Source organism: Ranitomeya imitator, chromosome 9, assembly GCF_032444005.1.
Source record: "Ranitomeya imitator isolate aRanImi1 chromosome 9, aRanImi1.pri, whole genome shotgun sequence".
In the NCBI taxonomy this organism is placed as follows: domain Eukaryota; kingdom Metazoa; phylum Chordata; class Amphibia; order Anura; family Dendrobatidae; genus Ranitomeya; species Ranitomeya imitator.
This window is the reverse complement of record NC_091290.1, coordinates 150,230,376-150,249,758: the sequence shown is the minus strand read 5'-3', so window position 1 is coordinate 150,249,758 and position 19,383 is coordinate 150,230,376. Positions and strand designations below refer to the sequence as shown.

Genomic DNA, 19,383 nt, shown 5'->3' with positions numbered 1-19,383 from the left:
TGTGCAGTGTGTATATACAGGACAGGAGGAGCGGTACTGTGCAGTGTATATATACAGGACAGGAGGAGTGGTACTGTGCAGTGTGTATATACAGGACAGGAGGAGCGGTACTGTGCAGTGTATATATACAGGAGGAGTGGTACTGTGCAGTGTATATATACAGGACAGGAGGAGTGGTACTGTGCAGTGTATATATACAGAACAGGAGGAGTGGTACTGTGCAGTGTATATATACAGAACAGGAGGAGCGGTACTGTGCAGTGTATATATACAGAACAGGAGGAGCGGTACTGTGCAGTGTATATATACAGAACAGGAGGAGCGGTACTGTGCAGTGTATATATACAGGACAGGGGGAGTGGTACTGTGCAGTGTATATATACAGCAGGAGTGGTACTGTGCAGTGTATATATACAGGAGGAGTGGTACAGTGCAGTGTATATATACAGGACAGGAGCAGTGGTACTGTGCAGTGTATATATACAGGACAGGAGGAGTGGTACTGTGCAGTGTATATATACAAGACAGGAGGAGTGGTACTGTGCAGTGTATATATACAGGACAAGAGGAGTGGTACTGTGCAGTGTATATATACAGGACAGGAGGTTTGGTACTGTGCAGTGTATATACAGGAGGAGTGGTACTGTGCAGTGTATATATACAGGAGGAGTGGTACTGTGCAGTGTATATATACAGGACAGGAGGAGCGGTACTGTGCAGTGTATATATACAGGACAGGACAACTGGTACTGTGCAGTATATATATACATGACAGGAGTAGCGGTACTGTGCAGTGTATATATACAGTATACAGGACAGGATGAGTGGGACTGTGCAGTGTATATATACAGTACAGGAGGAGTGGTACTGTGCAGTGTATATATACAGTACAGGAGGAGTGGTACTGTGCAGTGTATATATACAGTACAGGAGGTGTGGTACTGTGCAGTGTATATATACAGGACAGCAGGAGCGGTACTGTGCAGTGTATATATACAGGATGAGCGGTACTGTGCAGTGTATATATACAGGAGGAGTGGTACTGTTCAATGTACAGTATATATATACAGGACAGGAAGAGTGTCTCTTTTCCAGGGGCCTATGTGGTTGTTCCCCCTTTTGGTCTCTTCTCTGAGGCCTATGTGGTTGTTCCCCCTTACAGTCTTTTCTCTGGGGCCTATGTGGTTGTTCCCCCTTTCGGTGTCTTCTCTGGGGCCTATGTGGTTGTTCCCCCTTTCAGTCTCTTCTCCAGGGCATATGTGATTGTCCCCCTTTTCGGTCTCTTCTCGGGGCCTATGTGATTGTCCCCCTTTTGGTCTCTTCTCGGGGCCTATGTGGTTGTTCCCCCTTTTGGTCTTTTCTCCAGGGCCTATGTGGTTGTTCCCCCTTTCGGTCTCTTCTCTGGGGCCTTTGTGGTTGTTCCCCCTTTCAGTCTCTTCTCCAGGGCCTATGTGATTGTCCCCCTTTCAGTCTCCTCTCGGGGCCTATGTGGTTGTTCCCCCTTTCGGTCTCTTCTCTGGGGCCTTTGGGGTTGTTCCCCCTTTCGGTCTCTTCTCCAGGGCCAATGTGATTGTCCCCCTTTCGGTCTCTTCTCGGGGCCTATGTGAGTGTCCCCCTTTTGGTCTCTTCTCGGGGCCTATGTGGTTGTTCCCCCTTTCGGTCTCGGAGCCTATGTGATTGTCCCCCCTTTCGGTCTCTTCTCTGGGGCCTATGTGATTGTCCCCCTTTCGGTCTCTTCTCGGGGCCTATGTGGTTGTTCCCCCTTTCGGTCTCTTCTCCAGGGCCTATGTGATTGTCCCCCTTTCGGTCTCTTCTCGGGGCCTATGTGGTTGTTCCCCCTTTCGGTCTCTTCTCTGGGGCCTTTGTGGTTGTTCCCCCTTTCGGTCTCTTCTCCAGGGCCTATGTGATTGTCCCCCTTTTGGTCTCTTCTCGGGGCCTATGTGATTGTCCCCCCTCCCGGTCTCTTCTCTGGGGCCTATGTGGTTTTTCCCCCTTTCGGTCTCTTCTCTGTGGCCTATATGGTTGTCCCCCCTTTTGGTCTCTTCTCGGGGCCTATGTGGTTGTTCCCCCTTTTGGTCTGTTCTCGGGGTCTCTGTGGTTGTGCCCCCTTTTGGTGTCTTCTCTGGGCCCTATGTGGTTGTTCCCCCTTCCGGTCTCTTCTCGGGGCCTATGTGGTTGTTCCCCCTTCCGGTCTCTTCTCGGGGCCTATGTAGTTGTTCCCCCTTTCGGCCTCTTCTCCTGGGCCTATGTGGTTATCCCCCCTTTCGGTCTCTTCTCGGGGTCTCTGTGGTTTTTCCCCCTTTTGGTCTCTTCTCAGAGCCTATGTGGTTGTCCCCCCTTTCGGTGTCTTCTCGAGGTCTCTGTGGTTTTTCCCCCTTTTGGTCTCTTCTCAGAGCCTATATGGTTGTCCCCCCTTTCGGTCTCTTCTCGGGGTCTCTGTGGTTGTCCCCCTTTTGGTCTCTTTTCAGAGCCTATGTGGTTGTCCCCCCCTTTCGGTCTCTTCTCTGGGCCTATGTGGTTGTTCCCCCTTCTGGTCTCTTTTCAGAGCCTATGTGGTTGTCCCCCCTTTCGGTCTCTTCTCGGGGTCTCTGTGGTTGTTCCCCTTTTGGTCTCTTGTCAGAGCCTATGTGGTTGTCCCCCCTTTCGGTCTCTTCTCTGGGCCTATGTGGTTGTTCCCCCTTTCGGTCTCTTTTCTGGGCCTATGTGGTTGTCCCCCCTTTCGGTCTCTTCTCGGGGCCTATGTGGTTGTCCCCCCTTTCGGTCTCTTCTCGGGGTTTCTGTGGTTGTTCCCCCTTTTGGTCTCTTCTTGGGGTCTGTGTGGTTGTTCCCCCTTTCGGTCTCTTCTCGGGGCCTATGTGGTTGTTCCCCCTTCTGGTCTCTTCTCGGGGCCTATGTAGTTGTTCCCCCTTTCGGCCTCTTCTCCTGGGCCTATGTGGTTGTCCCCCCTTTCGGTCTCTTCTCGGGGTCACTGTGGTTGTTCCCCCTTTTGGTCTCTTCTCAGAGCCTATGTGGTTGTCCCCCCTTTTGGTCTCTTCTTGGGGCCTATGTGGTTGTCCCCCCTTTTGGTCTCTTCTCAGAGCCTATGTGGTTGTTCCCCCTTCCGGTCTCTTCTCGGGGCCTATTTAGTTGTTCCCCCTTTCGGCCTCTTCTCCTGGGCCTATGTGGTTGTCCCCCCTTTCGGTCTCTTCTCGGGGTCTCTGTGGTTGTTCCCCCTTTTGGTCTCTTCTCAGAGCCTATGTGGTTGTCCCCCCTTTTGGTCTCTTCTTGGGGCCTATGTGGTTGTCCCCCCTTTTGGTCTCTTCTTGGGGCCTATGTGGTTGTCCCCCCTTTTGGTCTCTTCTTGGGGCCTATGTGGTTGTCCCCCCTTTTGGTCTCTTCTCAGAGCCTATGTGGTTGTCCCCCCTTTTGGTCTCTTCTTGGGGCCTATGTGGTTGTCCCCCCTTTTGGTCTCTTCTCAGAGCCTATGTGGTTGTCCCCCCTTTCGGTCTCTTCTCGGGGTCTGTGTGGTGGTTTTTCTCCTGCTCAGCGATTTTGCTGAGGACCTGAGAGATGCCGACCTATTAACATCATAAATCCGGCAGAATTCCCTGCAGCCCTGTTACTCTGAGTGACGGGCTCTTAGCTCTTGGCTTGTAGTATTGTTGTTTTATAGGCTTCTTCTTAAAATAAACAGGCTGATTTCAGACCAGTACAGGGCGCACAGCTTTCCAGTTGCATGTTTCTCCAACAGGGGAACGTGGGAAGTCGCCATGAAGCCAACATGAGTCCGGAGCTGGTGTGTACTTTGGGCTGTTGGCTCTGGTGACGGCACGTCAATACCTCTCTGTCACAGAGGTGTGTGGATACCCCGAGGATGTTGATTTTTTTTGTGTGTGTGTGTTATTGCTGTTTTGTAAGTGACACATATAGAAAGACCTGACAAATCGTTCCATCTGTGAAGTGTCCGGGGCTCTGGTGATGCAGCAATGGCTACAATGACTCGGGCAGTAAGTAATTATCTGTAATGAAGCCCTTGTTGTTGTATCCTCGGCATGTGTGGGGCTGAGGTGGGTACATCGTAGCAGGAGGGATCTGTCAGCAGCCTGCAGAATAACACTCAGGAAAAGTCCTTCCCGTGCGCCGTGACACAGTCCAGGCGCACCTCTTCATTCAAGTTTCCGCCATGGCCCAGCCAAACAATCCTACAGAGTGCTGGCTTTACGGTAAATTATGCTCGGAAAAAGAGGAGGCGACTCTAGTAAAGAGCTCTGCGTCATTTATCAGAAGGGTTAAATGCAATCACTACCATGAAAAATATATATCGATTTTTTTTTTTTTCTTTTTTTTTTTCTTGCCAGAGCACCCTCAATACATTTTTATGGCTTCCTCCGAGACACCAATAAATAGCATGTGACTATTAATCAGAAATGAATGTTGGAAGAGTAACCTCCCCGTGTTCTTCTGTAAGTGTAGAAGCCGAGCCAGCAATGGTGCATCTAGCCCAAGGAGACAGCGGCCCGGTTCACGCAGGGTCAGGGACTACTCCGTTTTATGGATAAGACACAAAAAAGTGATTTTCTCCTGCCAGCACAGCCCTGGATATAAAATTTGTCATTTTATGAATGCCCACTGTGACCATGCCAACCTTAAAACAACTCGCCTCAAAGGAGAATTAACCTCGGCACATCCTGACTGGTTGGCACGGGCGCGTGGAGCGGCGGTTAATCACCTCCATATACTTGTCAGCCGGATCAAAGGCTCTCTGTGCGCAGCTCCAGCCGGCAGGATCACTGTCCGTCCTGCACACTCCATGGCATAGATGCCTTTTGTAGCTGCGGAAAAATGACCTAAATGTGAGGGCTCCGTGCTTCAATAAACCCCCGCTGCTGCCATTTTCACGGGCACAGGTTTATAAATGTTTTATAAGTGTTAATTATCCAAGGAGGGTGGGCGGACAATGAGCGCAAGAAAGTTCACGTTTCTTTTTTTTTTTTTCTTCGGTCTTAAAGGAAAAGGAGTAGTTCTCTGTTGCCGCCTTATGGGTCACCACCTTTTTGCCCTCATATACAGCATTCTAATATGCTGTATATATGTCCCCCATCCGGCCTGCAACAAAACAGAAATACCTTTTATTATACTCACATGCAGGACGGTCCGGTCCAATGGGTGTTGCGCCGGGAAAGGTCAAAGAGCCCTATCGCATGGACCCTAGTCAGGGCAGAGAAGTACGCCTGCGTAGGAGCGCGATGCCGGGGAACAATGTGTGGATGATGTAGGACACGTCATGCACAAGAAGCACAGAAGGAGAACAGCATCTAAATAAGAAGGGAGGCGGCAGACCAAGACCAGCAACAACCATCGGACCCGACCGCCCGTAAAAGGGTAGAATGCTGTATATGAGGGCTGAAAGGTGATGGTCATATGGGACTAATCTGGTGACCGGTTCCCTTTAATGTCAGAATCTGTGATTGGCTTTCTTTCTATAGGAACGGTGTTCCTCTGTATACAGAGCTCCCCCTAGTGGCAGCAACAAATTACCAGAATTTTTTTTTTTTTCTTTTTAAAGATTTTTTTTGTGTGTGACAACAGGAAAGCTTTGATCTACATTATAGAATAACAGAGCCAATAGTTTGTCTTGGAAATGGCACATATGGAAAAACCTCAGAAATGATCACTGATGGTAAGTGTTCAGGGCTCTCTTAATGCAGACACTCTTGACTTGTATTTATGAGCCACTACACCACATCCCACAACAGAGTCAGACAGGCAGAGAGGCCGACGGTGCTGCTGCTTTCTAGTAAAGGTTTATCTTACACGAGGTTTGGATTCACAGCTACACTTCTTATTGCTGCGTTATAATATCAGCCATACTGGTCTAGTTTTCTAGTAGTGTGTTCTTTCGCCTCAGACTTACATCTACACTGCTTAGTATTGTTATAAAATTGTCCTCTATGCTGATTCTTTTTGGTGTTTTATCTCCTCCCAGATCTGGATTCACGTTAACACTGCTCAGTGCAGCTGTATAATGTCCTTCTTAGTTCTTCTGCTTCTGAATATGACCTACATAGAGACAGGAGAGTAGAAATTCCTAGTGTGTGTGTGCAGTAAGTAGTAGCTAGTCTTCACCCACTAGCTCAGGGACAACTGAACATTAAGGCTAGAGCCTTTACAGGAGAAAACTGGGGGGAAAATGCAACTTACATGTCATATAATGGCCAGAAATAGTGTTATTCCTCCTGTACCCACCATGCCAAGGAGCTGGTGATGCCGGCAGTAAGTAGGTGGTTTGCTGGGTGTCATCTGGTGCCCGTCATGCTGATGTTTCGGCAGGTCCAGGGTCATGCGGATCGCTCACCTCTCAGGCGGCAGCCTCTTCTGAAAACTTACTATAGACCTGGGCCGGGCGCTAAGTGTCCTCTGTAGACCTCACTCCGCAGATCGTGATAAGTTCGTAGGAGCGTGATTTTTTCTTCAGGAGATTATCCTTGATGTGATGTTATCACTTGTGACAAGTGTAGATTGGATTAAGGTGTTGTGCGCGCCAACCGTGTCATGGCTTATTATCTTCTTTTCAGGACTTATCAGATGAAGCTGATATGTGTCTGATTTCAGGCCACGATAGCTGTTATCTTATCAAAACATTAATAAAAGTAAATGTACTGCTGGCCGCAGGCGGGATATTGGCTCCATATTGCAGGGTGTAGCCCCGAAATATCTTATGGTGGGAAATGTACAGTGAATATGACCGCTATCAGGCCGCGGGGGTCGTCATGATGAATCTGCGCTATCTGGCCAACTTCGTCATATCTGGGTCTGGGCTAGGCTGGCCGTGTGCACAGCGTCCTGTCATTTCCTTTATCGTGTATGGTATGGGATTTTTTTTTTCTTTGCGTCTTGGGGTTAGAAGCTCTCCCAGAGCCGTCACATGGACCGAGTCTGTATGAATCACCATCGATGATAAGGAGGCAACATACATCCTATTGACTATGGCGCTAAAATGTCAACTATTATTAAACTCAGCTGGATTTATATCTACACCAACATGGGATTAATAAAAATGTCAGCTCAGGGCGCAAAAAATAAGCCCTCTCCCAGCCCCAGATCCCCCAAAATGAGAACGTTACGGGTCTCAGAAAATGGTGACAAATGCAACGTTTATATTTCTTACAAATCTCTGATTTTTTTTCACCATTTAACCCCTTAGTGACAGAGCCAATTTGGTACTTAATGACCGAGCCAATTTTTGCAATTCTGACCACTGTCACTTTATGAGGTTATAACTCTGGAACGCTTCAACGGATCCCGCTGATTCTGAGATTGTTTTTTCGTGACATATTGTACTTCATGTTAGTGGTAACATTTCTTCGATATTACTTGCGATTATTTATGAAAAAAACGGAAATATGGCGAAAATTTTTAAAATTTTGCAATTTTCAAACTTTGTATTTTTATGCCCTTAAATCAGAGAGATATGTCACGAAAAATAGTTAATAAATAACATTTCCCACATGTCTACTTTACATCAGCACAATTTTGGAAACAAATTTTTTTTTTGTTAGGGAGTTATAAGGGTTAAAAGTTGACCAGCAATTTCTCATTTTTACAACACCATTTTTTTTAGGGACCACATCACATTTGAAGTCATTTTGAGGGGTCTATATGATAGAAAATAATGAAGTGTGACACCATTCTAAAAACTACACCCCTCAAGGTTCTCAAAACCACATTCAAGAAGTTTATTAACCCTTTACGTGCTTCACAGGAACTGAAACAATGTGGAAGGAAAAAATGAACATTTAACTTTTTTTTGCAAACATCTTAATTCAGAACCATTTTTTTTATTTTCACAAGTGTAAAAACAGAAATGTAACCATAAATTTTGTTATGCAATTTCTCCTGAATACTCCAATACCCCATATGTGGGGGTAAACCACTGTTAGGGCGCACCGCAGAACTTAGAAGTGAAGGAGCGCCGTTTTACTTTTTCAATGTTGAATTGGCTGGAATTGAGATTGGATGCCATGTCGCGTTTGGAGAGCCCCTGATGTGCCTAAACAGTGGAAACCCCCCACAAGTGACACCATTTTGGAAACTAGACCCCTTAAGGAACTTATCTAGATGTGTGGTGAGCACTTTGAACCCCCAAGTGCTTCACAGAAGTTTATAACGTAGAGCCGTGAAAATAAAAAAATCGCTTTTGTTTACACAAAAATGATCTTTTTGCCCACAAATTCTTATTTTCACAAGGGTAACAGGAGAAATTAGACCACAAAAGTTGTTGTGCGATTTCTCCTGAATACGTCGATACCCCATATGTGACGGTAAACCACTGTTTGGGCGCACCGCAGAGCTTGGAAGTGAAGGAGCGCCGTTTTACTTTTTCAATGTAGAATTGGCTGGAATTGAGATTGGACGCCATGTCGCGTTTGGAGAGCCCCTGATGTGCCTAAACAGTGGAAACCCCCCACAAGTGACACCATTTTGGAAACTAGACCCCTTAAGGAACTTATCTAGATGTGTGGCGAGCACTTTGAACCCCCATGTGCTTCACAGAAGTTTATAACGTAGAGCCGTGAAAAAAAAAAAATCGCATTTTTTCTACAAAAATGATCTTTTTGCCCACAAATTTTTATTTTCACAAGGGTAACAGGAGAAATTAGACCACAAAAGTTGTTGTGCAATTTCTCCTGAGTACGCTGATACCCAATATGTGGGGGTAAACCACTGTTAGGGCGCACCGCAGAGCTTGGAAGAGAAGGAGTGCCGTTTTACTTTTTCAATGTAGAATTGGCTGGAATTGAGATTGGACGCCATGTCGCGTTTGGAGAGCCCCTGATGTGCCTAAACAGTAGAAATCCCCCACAAGTGACCCAATTTTGGAAACTAGACCCCCCATGGAACTTATCTAGATGTGTGGTGAGAACCTTGAATGCCCAAGTGCTTCACAGAAGTTTATAATGCAGAGCCGTGAAAATAAAAAATATTTTTTTTTTCCACAAAAAAGATATTGTAGCCCCCAAGTTTTTATTTTTACAAGGGTAACAAGAGAAATTGGACCCCAAAAGTTGTTGTCCAATTTGTCTTGAGTATGCTGGTACCCCATATGTGGGGGTAAACCACTGTTTGGGCGCACGGCAGAGCTCGGAAGGAAGGAGCGCCGTTTTGGAATGCAGACTTTGATAGAATGGTCTGCGGGTATTATGTTGCATTTGCAGAGCCCCTGATGTACCTAACCAGTAGAAACCCTCCACAAGTGACCCCATTTTGGAAACTAGACCCCCAAGGAACTTATCTAGATGTGTGGTGAGAACTTTGAATGCCCAAGTGCTTCACAGAAGTTTAGAATGCAGAGTCGTGAAAATAAAAAATATTTTTTTTTTCACAAAAAAGATTTTGTAGCCCCCAAGTTTTTATTTTCACAAGGGTAACAGGAGAAATTGGACTGCAATAGTTGTTGTCCAATTTATCCCGAGTACGCTGATGTGCCATATGTGGGGGTAAACCACTGTTTGGGCGCACGGCAGAGCTCGGAAGGGAAGGAGCGCCTTTTTGGAATGCAGACTTTGATAGAATGGTCTGTGGGCATTATGTTGCGATTGCAGAGCCCCTGATATACCTAAACTGTAGTAACCCCCCACAAGTGACCCCATTTTGGAAACTAGACCCCCCAAGGAACTTATCTAGATGTGTGGTGAGAACTTTGAATGCCCAAGTGCTTCACAGAAGTTTAGAATGCAGAGTCGTGAAAATAAAAAATATATTTTTTTTTCACAAAAAAGATTTTGTAGCCCCCAAGTTTTTATTTTCACAAGGGTAACAAGAGAAATTGGACCCCAGAAGTTGTTGTCCAATTTATCCCGAGTACGCTGATGCCCCATATGTGGGGGTAACCCACTGTTTGGGCGCACGGCAGAGCTCAGAAGGGAGGGAGCACCATTTGACTTTTTGAGCGCAAAATTGGCTGTCGTGTTTGGAGACCCCCTGATGTACCTAAACAGTGGAAACCCCCCAATTCTAGCTCCAACCCCTAACCCTAATCCCAACCTGATCCATAATCCTAATCACTAACCCTAACCATAATCACAACCCTTACCCCAAAACAACCCTAATGTCAACCCTAACCATAACCCTAATCAAAACCCTAAATCCAACACACCCCTAATCCTAATCTCAACCCTAACCTCAAACCTAACCCTAATCCCAATACACCCCTAATCACAACCCTAACCTTAACCCTAATCCCAAACCTAACCCTAATCCCAAGCGTAACCCTAATGCCAACCCTAACCCTAATACCAACCCTAATCCAAACCCTAAACCTAATCCCAGCTCTAACCCTAACTTTAGCCCCAACCCTAGCCCTAACTTTAGCCCCAACCCTAACCCTAGCCCTAAGGCTACTTTCACACTTGCGTTGTTTGGCATTCCGTCGCAATCCGTCGTTTTGGACAAGAAACGGATCCTGCAAATGTGCCCGCAAGATGCGTTTTTTGCCCATAGTATTGCCGACGGATCGTGACGGATGGCCACACGTCGCGTCCGTCGTGCACTGGATCAGTTGTGTTTTGGCGGAGCGTTGGCACAAAAAAACGTTCAATGAAACGTTTTTTTGTACGTCGCATCCGCCATTTCTGACCGCGCATGCGTGGCCGTAACTCCGCCCCCTCCTCCCCAGGACATAGATTGGGCAGCGGATGCGTTGAAAAACTACAGCTGCTGCCCACGTTGTGCACAATTTTCACAACGTGCGTCGGTATGTCGGGCCGACGCATTGCGACGGCCCCGTACCGACGTAAGTGTGAAAGAAGCCTAACCCTAAATTTAGCCCCAACCCTAACCCTAAATTTAGCCCCAACCCTAACCCTAAATTTAGCCCCAACCCTAGCCCTAACCCTACCCCTAACCCTAGCCCTACCCCTAACCTAACCCTACCCCTAACCTAACCCTACCCCTAACCCTAACCTAACCCTAGCCGTAACCCTACCCCTAACCCTAACCTAACCCTACCCCTAACCTAACCCTAGCCGTAACCCTACCCCTAACCTAACCCTAGCCCTAACCCTACCCCTACCCTAACCCTACCCCTAACCCTACCCCTAACCCTACCCCTAACCCTAACCCTACCCCTAACCTAACCCTAGCCCTAACCCTAACCCTACCCTACCCCTAACCCTACCCCTAACCCTAACCCTAATTTTAGCCCTAACCGCTGTTCTCCTGCCGGCCGGCAGATGGAGACAGATGGCGGGCGCACTGGGCATGCGTCCGCCATGTTCTTCTGCCGGCGGCCAGGAGGAGCAGCAAGAGGATCCAGGGACCTAGGTGAGTATGCTAGGGTCCCCGAATCCCCCTATTTCTCTGTCCTCTGATGTGCGATCACATCAGAGGACAGAGAATTACACTTTACTTTTTTTTTTTTTTTTTTTTTTTTTTGCGGTCGCCGGTAAACAGTTAATTACCGGCGATCGCAAAACAGGGGTCGCTAAAACCGACCCCCGATCATGCTCTTTGGGGTCTCGGCTACCCCAGGCAGCCGAGACCCCAAAGATTCTCCCGGTGCCGGCCGGCGGGCGCACTGCGCATGCGCCCGCCATTTTGAAGATGGCGGCGCCCACCGGGAGACACGAGGAGCATCGGGGGAGCTAGGTGAGTATTGGGGGGCCACCTGGGACCCCTTTTCTCTGTCCTCCGATGTGCGATCACATCGGAGGACAGAGAAATTAAAAAGAGATCGCTTTTTTTTTTTTTTTGCGATCGCCGGTAAACGGTTAATTACCGGCGATCGCAAATGCGGGGAGGGTTAAAAAACCCCCGAATCATGTTCTCTGGGGTCTCGGCTACCCTCGGCAGCCGAGACCCCGGAGAAAATCGGCCTGTGGGGGGCGCTATACACTTTTTCCACAGCGCCGTTAATTAACGGCGCTGTGGTTTAAGTACCCTTAGCGGCCGCCGTTAAAAGGCGTATCGGCGGTCGCTAAGGGGTTAAAAAAAAAAAAATACGACAATAATTGTTGGTGTCTGCGTGCTCATACTGACATGGACAATCATGGTGGCAGGCCAAAAAGTTATTGTGGAATTGCACTTTATCCGCACTTGGATTTTTTTTTCACATTTTTCAGTGCAGTATATGGTGTGTGTATATATATATATATATATATATATATATATATATATATATATATATATATATATATATATATATATATATATATATATATATATATACACATATATATATATATAAATAAAAAAATAGAAAAAACGCAATAGCACTCACCAATCAGTGGCAATTCAAACGTCCTTTATTAGAACATGCAGCAAATCATCTTCACGGTTCAAGGGAGGGAGTGAAAGTAGGAGTGCGACAGGCAGGACGACGACGATCGTTTCGTGCTAATACCAAGCGCTTCCACGGGAAGACGTTTGAATTGCCACTGATTGGTGAGTGCTATTGCGTTTTTTCTATTTTTTTATTTACATGGACACTTTGTTTCACGCAAGCACCGCCTTTCACCTTATCGGACTACCTTTTGTTGGGAAACTCTCCACATTGAGTTTATAATCTCTGCAAAGTCGAGCTGTGCCGCTTACTTTTCTTCTTTTTCTGGTCTATATATATATATATATATATATATATATATATATATATATATATATATATATATATATATATATATATATATATATATATATATATATATATACAGTCATGGCCAAAAGTATTCACACCCCTGCAATTCTGTCAGATAATACTCAGTTTCTTCCTGAAAATGATTGCAAACACAAATTCTTTGGTATTATTATCTTCATTTAATTTGTCTTAAATAAAAAAGCACAAAAGAGAATGAAGCAAAAAGCAAAACATTGATCATTTCACACAAAACTCCAAAAATGGGCCAGACAAAAGTATTGGCACCCTCAGCCTAATACTTGGTTGCACAACCTTTAGCCAAAATAACTGCGACCAACCGCTTCCGGTAACCATCAATGAGTTTCTTACAATGCTCTGCTGGAATTTTAGACCATTCTTCTTTGGCAAACTGCTCCAGGTCCCTGATATTTGAAGGGCGCCTTCTCCAAACTCCATTTTTAGATCTCTCCACAGGTGTCTATGGGATTCAGGTCTGGACTCATTGCTGGCCACCTTAGAAGTCTCCAGTGCTTTCTCTCAAACCATTTTCTAGTGCTTTTTGAAGTGTGTTTTGGGTCATTGTCCTGCTGGAAGACCCATGACCTCTGAGGGAGACCCAGCTTTCTCACACTGGGCCCTACATTATGCTGCAGAATTTGTTTGTAGTCTTCAGACTTCATAATGCCATGCACACGGTCAAGCAGTCCAGTGCCAGAGGCAGCAAAGCAACCCCAAAACATCAGGGAACCTCCGCCATGTTTGACTGTAGGGACCGTGTTCTTTTCTTTGAATGCCTCTTTTTTTCTCCTGTAAACTCTATGTTGATGCCTTTGCCCAAAAAGCTCTACTTTTGTGTCATCTGACCAGAGAACATTCTTCCAAAACGTTTTAGGCTTTTTCAGGTTAGTTTTGGCAAACTCCAGCCTGGCTTTTTTATGTCTCGGGGTAAGAAGTGGGGTCTTCCTGGGTCTCCTACCATACAGTCCCTTTTCATTCAGAAGCCGACGGATAGTACGGGTTGACACTGTTGTACCCTCGGGCTGCAGGGCAGCTTGAACTTGTTTGGATGTTAGTCGAGGTTCTTTATCCAACATCCGCACAATCTTGCGTTGAAATCTCTTGTCAATTTTTCTTTTCCGTCCACATCTAGGGAGGTTAGCCACAGTGCCATGGGCTTTACACTTCTTGATGACATTGTGCACGGTAGACACAGGAACATTCAGGTCTTTGGAGATGGACTTGTAGCCTTGAGATTGCTCATGCTTCCTCACAATTTGGTTTCTCAAGTCCTCAGACAATTCTTTGGTCTTCTTTCTTTTCTCCATGCTCAATGTGGTCACACAAGGACACAGGACAGAGGTTGAGTCAACTTTAATCCATGTCAGCTGGCTGCAAGTGTGATTTAGTTATTGCCAACACCTGTTAGGTGCCACAGGTAAGTTACAGCTGCTGTTAATTACACTAATTACAGAAGCATCACATGATTTTTCGAACAGTGCCAATAATTTTGTCCACCCCCTTTTTATGTTTGGTGTGGAATTATATCCAATTTGGCTTTAGGACAATTCTTTTATGTTTTTTTTCATTTAAGACAAATTAAATGAAGATAATAATAACAAAGAATTTGTGTTTGCAATCATTTTCAGGAAGAAACTGAGTATTATCTGACAGAATTGCAGGGGTGTCAATACTTTTGGCCATGACTAAATGTACAAAAAAATTTAGGTCTTGTAAACAGCAGAAAAACAAACAAAAAAACAACAACATAAAACTGCCCAGGGTGAAGGGGTTAATCGGTACTCAGTGACATATCCGCCATCTTTTCCAGCTATGAGACTTTTCTCCTTGCTCCTCAGGCATCTTGATTTCCCGCAGACGCACTAATTTCTGCAGATTTGACTATAGAAATCCGCATTGTAAACCCTGTATAAGGGTAAGTTCACACAGGGTGTTTTTGCTGCGTTTTTTTTATGCCACTTTTCAGCTGCTTTTTACAGTACCAGCAATGACTGAGATTTCAGAAATCTCCTGCACACACGTTGTTTTTTTTTTGTGTGTGATTTGCTGCATTTTTTGAACATAGGGCATGTTACTTATTTCAGCATTTTTGCTGCGTTTTTTCAGCATTTTTCAGCCATTGACTTAAATGGGTGTTGAAAAATGCAGGTATCATTATTTGATGCATTTTTGCTGCTGAAAATTCAAGGACATTAGCCTGGACAGAGAGAAAAAAACTCACCAAATGCGCAGCAAAAAACGCACCTTCTTTCCTTCCAAGAAAATCAGGTTTTGCTGCAGAAAAAAAGCAGCAAAAAACGCCCTGTGTGAACTAACCGTAACATCGATGTGCTGTGTCCAGACGTTCTTATAGAGCAGGTAAATAGTCTGCATTTCCCAGCATCGACCACAGGCCGCACAGCCGCATTTCTGCTCCTCCAGGATTTCTCTCTGCTGACTTGTCGCTTTTTTTAATGTTTTTTGGTCCTCGGTCTCAGTTAGCACAATGGGCGATGAAGGAGGAATGCAGCTGGGGAAGACGGGCATGTGTGGCGCAGCGCCGTGCCAGGCCTCTCCCCACAGTCTCCGGCTGCAAACGGAAAACCTCCTTGAGGCTTTCACTGCAGATTTAGTCGTAAAACCCTTTAAGTTTTCCTTTAGTAATCTCATATGAGCAGGGCATAAATAATCGCTGACAAAGCAGAGACTCACAAAAGAAAGGCGAGCCCGGCCAATACATTTCCTCTGGTTACGGAATTCCTTGGGGTCTTACCACTTTCCATTTCAATAAAAATGAACCAGTTACTATGATGTGTGAGGCAAGAGATCAGATTGGTTGTATATTAATTCCTAATGTCTAATGTTATGTATATACGGTATATATATATATATATATATATATATATATATATATATATATATATATATATTTACATATAACATTTATATGAAGTGTATATGAGAAACCTCGTGACTCCTGTCTTGGATTTCCGTCATCTTGAACCCCACGTGTACCGAGGTCTGTATTTGTATTTCAGCGGTTCTTTTGGCCTGGGAGTTGCCCACAATTATGGCAGAGAAAAAAGTATATATTTATACATTAAAAAAGTATAAAGTTAGCACACTCAATTCTTATAAATTGCAGGCACAAACTGACCCCCTTATAATTACACTTCCCAGAAGTGTTACAGTGAACTTTTGGCTTATTCATTGGATTCAACCGGGAAACTAACATGGCGGCCAAACGTCTCCGAACAGGAATTAGGAAGGTGAAGGTCACCATTATTGTGTGCAGGAAAGATTGTAAATCAGTAGTGTGTAAAGTCTGTGTCTCCATCTTTTACGTGCCTGGGTGCCAGCTCCCCTGACTGTGGACGTGGGGGTATTCTGCACCGGTGCGTCCCATGATATGGTGCTCATCTAGTCTCCATCTTTTACATGCCTGGGTGCCGGCTCCCCTGACTGTGGACGTGGGGGTATTCTGCACCGGTGCGTCCCATGATATGGTGCTCATCTAGTCTCCATCTTTTACATGCCTGGGTGCCGGCTCCCCTGACTGTGGACATGGGGGTATTCTGCACCGGTGCGTTCTATGATATGGTGCTCATCTAGTCTCAGTCTTTTACATGCCTGTGTGCCGGCTCCCCGGACTGTGGAAGTGGGGGTATTCTGCAGAGGTGCGTCCTGTGATATGGTGCTCATCTAGTCTCCGTCTTTTACATGCCTGTGTGCCGGCTCCCCGGACTGTGGAAGTGGGGGTATTCTGCAGAGTTGCGTCCTGTGATATGGTGCTCATCTAGTCTCCGTCTTTTATGTGCCTGTGTCGGCTCCCTGGACTGTGGACATGGGGGTATTCTGCACCTGTACGTCCTGTGATATGGTGCTCATCTAGTCTCCGTCTTTTACATGCCTGTGTGTCGGCTCCCTGGACTGTGGACATGGGGGTATTCTGCACCTGTACGTCCTGTGATATGGTGCTCATCTAGTCTCTGTCTTTTACATGCTTGTGTGCCGGCTCCCCGGACTGTGGACATGGGGGTATTCTGCACCTGTACGTCCTGTGATATGGTGCTCATCTAGTCTCCGTCTTTTACGTGCCTGGGTGCCGGCTCCCCGGACTGTGGACATGGAGGTATTCTGCACCTGTACGTCCTGTGATATGGTGCTCATCTAGTCTCCGTCTTTTACATGCCTGTGTGCCGGCTCCCCGGACTGTGGACATGGGGGTATTCTGCACCTGTACGTCCTGTGATATGGTGCTCATCTAGTCTCCGTCTTTTACATGCCTGTGTGCCGGCTCCCCGGACTGTGGACATGGGGGTATTCTGCACCTGTACGTCCTGTGATATGGTGCTCATCTAGTCTCCGTCTTTTACGTGCCTGGGTGCCGGCTCCCCGGACTGTGGACATGGGGGTATTCTGCACCTGTACGTCCTGTGATATGGTGCTCATCTAGTCTCCGTCTTTTACGTGCCTGGGTGCCGGCTCCCCGGACTGTGGACATGGAGGTATTCTGCACCTGTACGTCCTGTGATATGGTGCTCATCTAGTCTCCGTCTTTTACGTGCCTGGGTGCCGGCTCCCGGACTGTGGACGTGGGGGTATTCTGCACCTGTACGTCCTGTGATATGGTTCTCATCTAGTCTCCGTCTTTTACATGCCTGTGTGCCGGCTCCCCGGACTGTGGACATGGAGGTATTCTGCACCTGTACGTCCTGTGATATGGTGCTCATCTAGTCTCCGTCTTTTACGTGCCTGGGTGCCGGCTCCCCGGACTGTGGACATGGGGGTATTCTGCACCTGTACGTCCTGTGATATGGTGCTCATCTAGTCTCCGTCTTTTACGTGCCTGGGTGCCGGCTCCCCGGACTGTGGACATGGAGGTATTCTGCACCTGTACGTCCTGTGATATGGTGCTCATCTAGTCTCCGTCTTTTACATGCCTGTGTGCTGGCTCCCCTGACTGTGGACATGGAGGTATTCTGCACCTGTACGTCCTGTGATATGGTGCTCATCTAGTCTCCGTCTTTTACATGCCTGGGTGCCGGCTCCCCGGACTGTGGACATGGAGGTATTCTGCACCTGTACGTCCTGTGATATGGTGCTCATCTAGTCTCCGTCTTTTACGTGCCTGTGTGCCGGCTCCCCGGACTGTGGACATGGAGGTATTCTGCACCTGTACGTCCTGTGATATGGTGCTCATCTAGTCTCCGTCTTTTACGTGCCTGTGTGCCGGCTCCCCGGACTGTGGACATGGAGATATTCTGCACCTGTACGTCCTGTGATATGGTGCTCATCTAGTCTCCGTCTTTTACGTGCCTGTGTGCCGGCTCCCCGGACTGTGGACATGGAGGTATTCTGCACCTGTACGTCCTGTGATATGGTGCTCATCTAGTCTCCGTCTTTTACGTGCCTGTGTGCCGGCTCCCCGGACTGTGGACGTGGGGGTATTCTGCACCTGTACGTCCTGTGATATGGTGCTCATCTAGTCTCCATCTTTTACGTGCCTGTGTGCCGGCTCCCCGGACTGTGGACATGGAGGTATTCTGCACCTGTACGTCCTGTGATATGGTGCTCATCTAGTCTCCATCTTTTACGTGCCTGTGTGCCGGCTCCCCGGACTGTGGACATGGAGGTATTCTGCACCTGTACGTCCTGTGATATGGTGCTCATCTAGTCTCCGTCTTTTACGTGCCTGTGTGCCGGCTCCCCGGACTGTGGACATGGAGGTATTCTGCACCTGTACGTCCTGTGATATGGTGCTCATCTAGTCTCCATCTTTTACGTGCCTGTGTGCCGGCTCCCCGGACTGTGGACGTGGGGGTATTCTGCACCTGTACGTCCTGTGATATGGTGCTCATCTAGTCTCCATCTTTTACGTGCCTGTGTGCCGGCTCCCCGGACTGTGGACGTGGAGGTATTCTGCACCTGTACGTCCTGTGATATGGTGCTCATCTAGTCTCCATCTTTTACGTGCCTGTGTGCCGGCTCCCCGGACTGTGGACATGGGGGTATTCTGCACCTGTACGTCCTGTGATATGGTGCTTATCTAGTCTCCGTCTTTTACGTGCCTGTGTGCCGGCTCCCTGGACTGTGGACGTGGGGGTATTCTGCACCTGTACGTCCTGTGATATGGTGCTCATCTAGTCTCCATCTTTTACGTGCCTGTGTGCCGGCTCCCCGGACTGTGGACGTGGGGGTATTCTGCACCTGTACGTCCTGTGATATGGTGCTCATCTAATGATGAAATGCACATAGTATTCTGCCCCGCTTATTTGCCTCCAGTTGCACCCAGACATACAGTCTCTGTTTTGCTCGTTTCCTGCCTGAAGTCTACGTGAAGCTGAGATAATTCTGATGCATTGCGTTGACTGGTGCAGACGGCCACAGATCAGGACTTTGCACAGTGATCACGTCTGAATTTTCTCAGTAAATCCTCGGGTCTGTGCTTCTGGCTGCTCTTTTCCGTGCACTAGACGCGGCGCGTCCTATTTTGTCTCCTAGGTTCCTGTATCCATTGCTGGAAGAATCCCATCCAATAACGCTGGCAATCACGATGGACGCAGGAGCCCAGAAGACGAAGCAGGACGCCCCGTGCCTGGTGTGGGGAGATATAAGCCCCCGCGGCACAGACCCTGACCGCCCCCTTTCTGCTATTTACAAGCTAAATTTGCTATGCGAGTAATTTAGAAACATGATTATTGTGCAGACTCCTGGATTACCGGAGCTGCATTTAATGTTTATGAGTAACATTTTATTATATTTTTTTTCCCTGA

General features: G+C 47.0%; 1 protein-coding gene across 1 annotated transcript in view; it reads left to right on the top strand.

The window, feature by feature from the left end:
* BANP (BTG3 associated nuclear protein) overlaps positions 1–19,383 on the top strand; it is a 369,258-nt gene that overhangs the window by 105,229 nt on the left and 244,646 nt on the right. The gene's annotated exons all lie outside the window — the stretch shown is intronic.